This window comes from Rosa rugosa, chromosome 4, assembly GCF_958449725.1.
Source record: "Rosa rugosa chromosome 4, drRosRugo1.1, whole genome shotgun sequence".
NCBI lineage: Eukaryota > Viridiplantae > Streptophyta > Magnoliopsida > Rosales > Rosaceae > Rosa > Rosa rugosa.
This window is the reverse complement of record NC_084823.1, coordinates 34262044-34269166: the sequence shown is the minus strand read 5'-3', so window position 1 is coordinate 34269166 and position 7123 is coordinate 34262044. Positions and strand designations below refer to the sequence as shown.

General features: G+C 44.4%; 1 long non-coding RNA gene across 1 annotated transcript; it reads right to left on the bottom strand.

Moving 5' to 3' along the window:
* Window positions 1-2709: 2709 nt before the first annotated feature.
* Window positions 2710-6097, bottom strand: LOC133745508 (uncharacterized). Its single transcript, XR_009863655.1, has 3 exons — window positions 4912-6097; window positions 3820-3887; window positions 2710-3152 (listed from the first exon to the last, which is right to left on the bottom strand). It is a non-coding gene; the product is annotated as an uncharacterized LOC133745508 (long non-coding RNA).
* Window positions 6098-7123: the final 1026 nt, after the last annotated feature.

The following is a 7123-nucleotide window of genomic DNA, read 5'->3' as shown; positions in this document are numbered from 1 at the left end:
TAGGTGAATTATTTTCTAAATTCTAGCTCCAGTTATATGCATAAATTCTATGTTGGCCACCATAAAACAAACACATGGGGAGGACTGCTTCTGTGCCAAACATCATGCATAAGGGGGTCTCGCCGTTGGCGGATGTTGGTGTTGTCCTGATGGCCCATAGAACCTCCGGGAGCTTTTCAGCCCATAGTCCTTTCTTGTCCTCAACTTCTTTTTTAGCAGCTTCTTGATAATTTTGTTGGCGGCCTCGACTTGCATGTCCATTGGTTTGGGGGTGTGCCACAGATGCAAAGCGCATCTTGGTGCCTAGTTTGGCAGTGAAACTGATGATTTCCTCGTTGTTGAACTGGGGTTCCATTGTCGGTGATGATTGTATCGGGGACTCCATAGCGGCAGTAAATGTTCTTTTAGAGGAAATGTTGTACTTTGGCAATTGTGATGGCCGTTAATGGTTCAGCCTCGATCCACTTGCTGTCATAATCGATGGCCACGATTATGTACTTGAACTGACCTTTGGCGGTTGGCAATTTGCCGACAATGTCCAGTCACCATGTGGAGTGGATCCATGATCCGATGATGATGGATAGTGGTTCTGCTGGTGCATGTGGGAGATCTGCATATTGTTGGCATTTATGGCATGACCATGATATTTCTTTGGTGTCATCCCCCAATGATGGCCAAAAGTATCCCTGACGCATGGTGCGGTTGGTGAGTGATCTGGTGTCTGAGTGGTTGCCGCATTCTCCAACGTGTATTTTTGTTAAAACTTGTCTTCCTTCTTCTATCATCAAACACTTTAAGTTGGGATGTGTGAATCCTTGGCTGTAGAGCTTGCCATTTTGGATGTTATAGCTTGTTGCTTTTCGCACAAGTCATCTTGCTTCAACCTTATCGGATGGCAATGTGCCGTCACGTTTGTACTTGAGTATCTTGTCCATCCAATTTGGGCTTATATCAATTGCGTAAATTTCCGCCAGAGTTTTGGTGATGCTAGGTTTGTCTAGAGTCTCCACCCAAGTATCGATTGGGCTCTGATGTGGTTGGGCCGCTGCTAGACGTGCCAGGGAGTCTGCCTTGGCGTTCTTCTCTCGAGGTATTTGTGTGATGTTGAAGAAACTGAATTTGCCAAGTAGGGTCTTGGTGTACCCTAGATATGCCGCCAATTGTTTGTCCTTGACTTGGTTGACCACTAGTTGTGAGTCACTAAAGATGTCGGCACTTTCTACCCCGCAATCAATGGCCAACAACAATCCTGCGATGAGTGCCTCATATTCGGCCATGTTGTTGGAGGTTTTGAAGTTAAACTTAAGGGCGTACTCCACATTAAGTCCCCCGGTCCTGTTAAGATGATGCCGACGCCATATGCTTTGGCGCAGGCCGAGCCATCGACAAAGAGGTTCCACATTGATGGTGTCTCAGTTGGCGTGGCCTCAGATTATTGAGTGTTGACCTCCGATATCATATCATTTGCTTGTTCCAGCTGTTGCTCGGTTAACTCTGCTATGAAGTCAGCCACAACCTGACTTCTGATGGCGGTTCTTGGCTTGTAGTTGATGTCAAACTCGCTGAGTTCTATCACCCACTTGCTAAGGCGTCCTGAGTGTTCAGGGCTTTGCAGCACTTGCTTTAGCGGTTGGTTTATGAGGACATGGATTGTGTGGGCTTGGAAGTACTGTCGCAACCTTCTAGTTGCCACTATGAGTGCCAGTGCTAGTTGCTCAAGTGGTGGGTATCTAGTTTCCGCTTCATTCATGCCTATACCGGCATAGAATACCAGCAATTCTTCCGTTGCTTCTCTGCGTACGATGGCGCAGCTGACAGCTGATTTGGACACCGCTAAATAGATGTAGAGTATCTCGCCTTGTACCGGGACTAAAAGTAGCGGGACAGAAGCGAAGTATTCCTTGAGACCTTGAAATGTCGCCTCACAATCAGGAGTCCAATCTACCACCTTACAATGTGACCACTTCATTGCCTTGAAGAATGGTAGGCATTTGTCTGTGAGTCTGGAGATGAATCGAGAAAGTGCCGTTAACTTTTCTTGCAAGCTTTGCACGTCAACTTTCTTCTCGGGAGATTTCATGTTGTCGATGAAAGCGTCACCGTTAATTGTGTTGATCCGACACATTGGTTCAATGTTGCTGACGACAGGCACCAGTCGTCGAACTTTGTACTGCTCTAACTTCCTGTCACGGTATGACGATTCGATTGCAGTTTTGAGAGCATTGTAATTGTTGGTGTTATGGCCACTATCCTCATGGTGTTTACACCATTTGCCAGTGTTTTTGGGCTTTCCTACTCTGGGGTGCTTTCATGGGGGTGGTGGTGGAATTTGATCCTTGCACTGATCATAGATTTCTTCATACGACGCAGTCAATATTATGAATACTTCAAACTTAATTTTGAGGGTTTGCGGTGGGCTTATTGTTGTTAAGGTGGTACAAGAAGTTTGCCTTGAGGAGCCCTTGGTTGAAGGCTGCCAGCGTCATTGTTTTGTCTAGGTCCCGACACCTTGATGTAGCGGTTCTCTATCTTTTGACAAATGCCTTTAATGATTCATCAGTGTCTTGCTTGATGCTGAATAATTGGCTTGAGTTGTGATAATCTTTCGTCATGAGGATGAATCGTGACAGGAATGCGTTTGATAAGGCTGAGAATGACTCCATAGAGCCTGGGGGAATTCAAAGAACCAGCTCATTGCCTCATTGTAACGCCCCGGAAGGATTACGTTACAGCGCCGCAAGCCTCTGAACATGAGTCTGCAGCTTGTGCCACAAACCCATGCCACAAAAGCTTGCAAGGCCTTTTAGAATTGTGGTGAGAAGAACGTTTACAATTGAGGTTGAGAGTATGATCCGGAAGCGTAAAGATTTTACAACAAAAGAGTACTTTATTTACATTCCACAAAAGTCACGAGTCCAAGATTCGGGTTTCAAGTTCACGCTAGGTAACACACACCAAAAGATAGGCAGGCGGATAATAACAATTTACAAAGGTTCCCACAACAAAACAAGTCACATTCACAATTTCAAAAGGAGGGAGATTGATCAACACCTGCCAAACCAACAGTCAAGTCCAAAAGAAGCTATTCACAACTTGACGATGCCAACACCCAAGTGTCTAAGCATGGTCCTCAGCTGGCTCCTGCTCAGTTCCTGGAGGGAAAGTAGGGGTGAGCATCACATTCGTTCATCGCCCAGTAGAGGAGCTCAACCCCACTAGGTTTTATAAATAGCATGCAGTAAAGGATTATCACGAACTTAGAAATGCGTAAAACACATAAATAACGTAAAGAAAATCATAAAGTGTACGACTTGTATACGAGATCCCAATATCTCACAAACCAGATGACCGGTCCCATAGACCAATTACACGGCCTTACCTCATATAGTATGTTTACTAGGTAAGCGTAGCGAGAGCGTCCACTACCTAGCTACACACACGTACCGGGCCCGTCATTACTATCGGAAATACCCGAACGACCGGCGTAACTAACCCTCCGGAGGTTAAGGGGATCGAACACAAGGAAGTTAGTGCCACCTTCGCTCTCAAGTCATCTAACTTACTTGACCGTATAGCACGGCCCCGACACGTTAATAGTTATTTCCGTGTCGATAAAATAAAATAAAATATAAATATAAATAGAAATAAAATAAATAAAGTCTCCCCAACCTCAAAGTGTTGAATTTATTTTCCTTTCAAAAAAAAAAAAGAAAAAGAAATAAAATAAATAAAACATACCGAAACCGTGTGTAAGCCATGCAATACTTAAAACGAATATGTAAAGAAAACTCTAGCGAGGCGTAGGTGAGCCCCCCCTACCTGGAATCCGTGCTCAGACAATCTCCGAGCTTTCACCGTCGTTTGTCAAGCCGTGGGTCACTGGAATCCTAAACCCGACAATTCTAAGTTAGTAACTTCCTTAGACCAAATATTTTACCCTTCATCTATATAGTTTTTTCGACCAATCCTAATTCACGTAAATAGTCCCAGCGAACAACTAACTTCCATAAGACAAAATAACTCCATGTTTCCTTGCTGTTAGCACCCCATTTAAACAAGCATATATATCATGACAAGTGATTAAGTGCTCTCTGTACTTTGTAGCAGTAAACAAGACCAAAGCTTCACTTGTATATGCCTGGCAATCCACATATGTTCCCAGACCAAACCAAGCCTTTAATTAAAATCTAGTTTCTGCCAAGTACTCAAATATACACAACTATCACGCCTATCACTTTAGCTCTCACAATAGCACAATTACCTATATATATATATATATATATATATATATATATACAGATCCTATCCAGAGCGAGGCACCGCTCTGAAATTAAAGTGTGAGGTTAGAGCTTAGGGTCACTTTTCGGTCTCATATCCACATCTCGACCGTTCAGTTTTTAGGTACTAATGTACAGATCATCTCTGTAAAATTTCAGCCAAATTGATAGTGGTTAAGGCATTAATAACTGCCTTAAAGCTAGTACGGTTCAGGTTGGACAGATTCAGTTCGTCCATTGGTTTAAGCGAGTTAGATACCTTAAAGATCATCAATTTGGCTGTAATTTTGCAGAGATGATCTGTACATTAGTACCTAAAAACTGAACAGTCGAGATGTGGATATGAGACCGAAAAGTGACCCTAAGCTCTAACCTCACACTTTAATTTCAGAGCGATGCCTCGCTCTGGATAGGATCTGTATATATATATATACATAAATATATGTGCCAGCAGCCCACAAGCTAATTAATCCAAAGTCAGAAGGTATTTCTTAACAAGAAACAAACAACCAAGTTGACCAAGATATCAACCAACGTTCCAGACAACAAAGAGCTCAATGGTAACCAAACTTGGATTGTTATTCTTACAAACAATCATCGCAATTAATATATATGGTGATGGATTCTAGCTCACCTGCCCGAAACACCTTTGTGAAGCAGATCACTACTCCAACATCCAATCTGCCGAGTACCAGATTTCTACTTTAATTACAATTAGACCCAGCTAAGAATTTAATCCAATCCAAGAATGCTTCTTACCTCAATTTGATCAATACCCAGTCAAGTAACCTTCACCCAAAATCCTTCTTCTTCGATTTATGTATTGCACAATCCACCTTTTATTTGGCAAAGGCCTTCGATCAACCTCCAGCTCCAATTCTCTACTCTTCCTCAATTCCAAACCTTGATTTAAGAAGATTCAATACAATCTGGACACTCGACCACTAACGCAATTTCCATGTTTTTCAATTCTTAATTTGGTAGCTAATCAACATGCCAATTCCATTGTCCAGCATAATCAATCAACATATAATAGAGCCAAAAATAAGCATATGTCCACCACCCATTCCAATTCTGCACCGAGAAGAACAATCGCATTGCCCAGACCTTAAGATTCAGAATTTACCACAGATTGCTGAACAAGCATGAACTTGCAGCCACGCTGCTCGGTGAACGTCGAGCAAAGCAGAGCACATCCCGATCTTCTCCTTCATTCCGCAGTGCAGCAAGGACCCAAGAGCATCACTTCTTGATCCTAGGACGAGAACCAACATCAAAACAAGCCCAGAAATTCCAGAATTCGCCACCGTGCACGGCAACTCAGACGAGGCCGAAGGCACCCAAAACATCAATCCACCAAAACCCAACCAAAATCAAAAACTAATTATACACAGACGCAGAAATCGTCGAGAGGATTTCGTTTCGTACCTCAGACAACCCAGACGGTGGCCGGAGTCGCCGGAAAAGTCAGAAATTGCCTGAAGAGCTTCGTACCTTCCGAGCTTCGAATCTCCCTTCACGATCCGTGCATGGATGATCCATCACCATATGCACGTCGGTGATGACGAGACTAGGAGAATGCCGGTGGTCCGCCGTCGTCTCGTCGGTGGATGGTGGAGAACCGCCCGGGTCGTGGCTTCGGGTCGTCGAGAAGGTCGAGAGCTCTGATGGGTTCTCGATCATTCTGAGGCATCCATCTGATCTCGCTCTATATATAGCATTTTCGCAGTTTTACCTAACCGGAACTCGCTCGAACCTAAATTCTCAGAAATAAAATTCGAAACCAAAGCCTAAGAAAATTCAAAGTAACTAACAAAATTACCGGGGCTCACACTCATCGTCCAATGTTTCACTATATAGATGACAAAGAGTCGCGTCATCAAAACCTTTGTTGTTTGTTATCTTCTTGAACTTGTCCATGCGGACGAATAGATCTGTCAAACCGCTAAATTGGGCAATCTTCGGAGTCTTCGCATATGTTGATCTGACAGTTCGCAAAATTCTGGTGGTAAATGGGCCTGGACGCGCCGTAAAGAGCGGGTTTTGAGTTGGCGATAAGGTGCTTATTTCATCTCTAATTAACCTTTCTTCTAGTTCCCGCATTTTTTTCTAAGATCAAGGTGGTGGCATCGACAGTAGGTCTGGGGAGTGGCTAATTTGGTACCAAAATTTGTTGTCGGGGGGCTGTAATATTTCCCGTTCCCCTCTGCTGGCCTGCGCTGAATGAATTATCTTATTGCGGTTGTGAGTCCGCTACCTGCTCCTGCACCAATTGTGGCGGTGGGGCTGGCCCTAATCCCGCTAGTTCAGGTGGGTTCAAAGCAACATCCATTTGGATTATTGATGCCAGCACTGTCCTTCCTCTTGTGTTTGGGCTGAGCCTTGCGCTTTGCGAGTGTTCGCTTTGGGCCGGATTTGCATTTGTCCCTAGTGCCTTCTTCAGTTCGTCGAACTTTGATAATAGTGTCGCCACTTGGTTTTGATCTTCCGCCTTCTCCTTTCGTTCTTTTTCCCGCTCTCTGTTTGCTTCGTGCAGGTCCGCTAAAGCTAGTTCCAACATGGCTGCGAGGTCTCGGCTTGGCGCTTGACGGCTGGTGCCAAGTTGCTTCTCCACAGTGAATTGTGTTAAGGGTACCTCAGGGGTGTTAAGGGGTCGACCATCAGTGTTGACTGCTGGTGTGGTGAACAATTCGCGGTTGACTGTGATTGTTGGATTGGCAGGGTTCCTGGGTTGAGGGTTGAAGGATTGGTTTGTTTGGTCGTCAACGCGATTTCCACTACCGCTAGCCATGGTAGATTACGGAGGAGTGGCCTTTAGTTCAAAGGATTCCCACAGACGGTGCCAA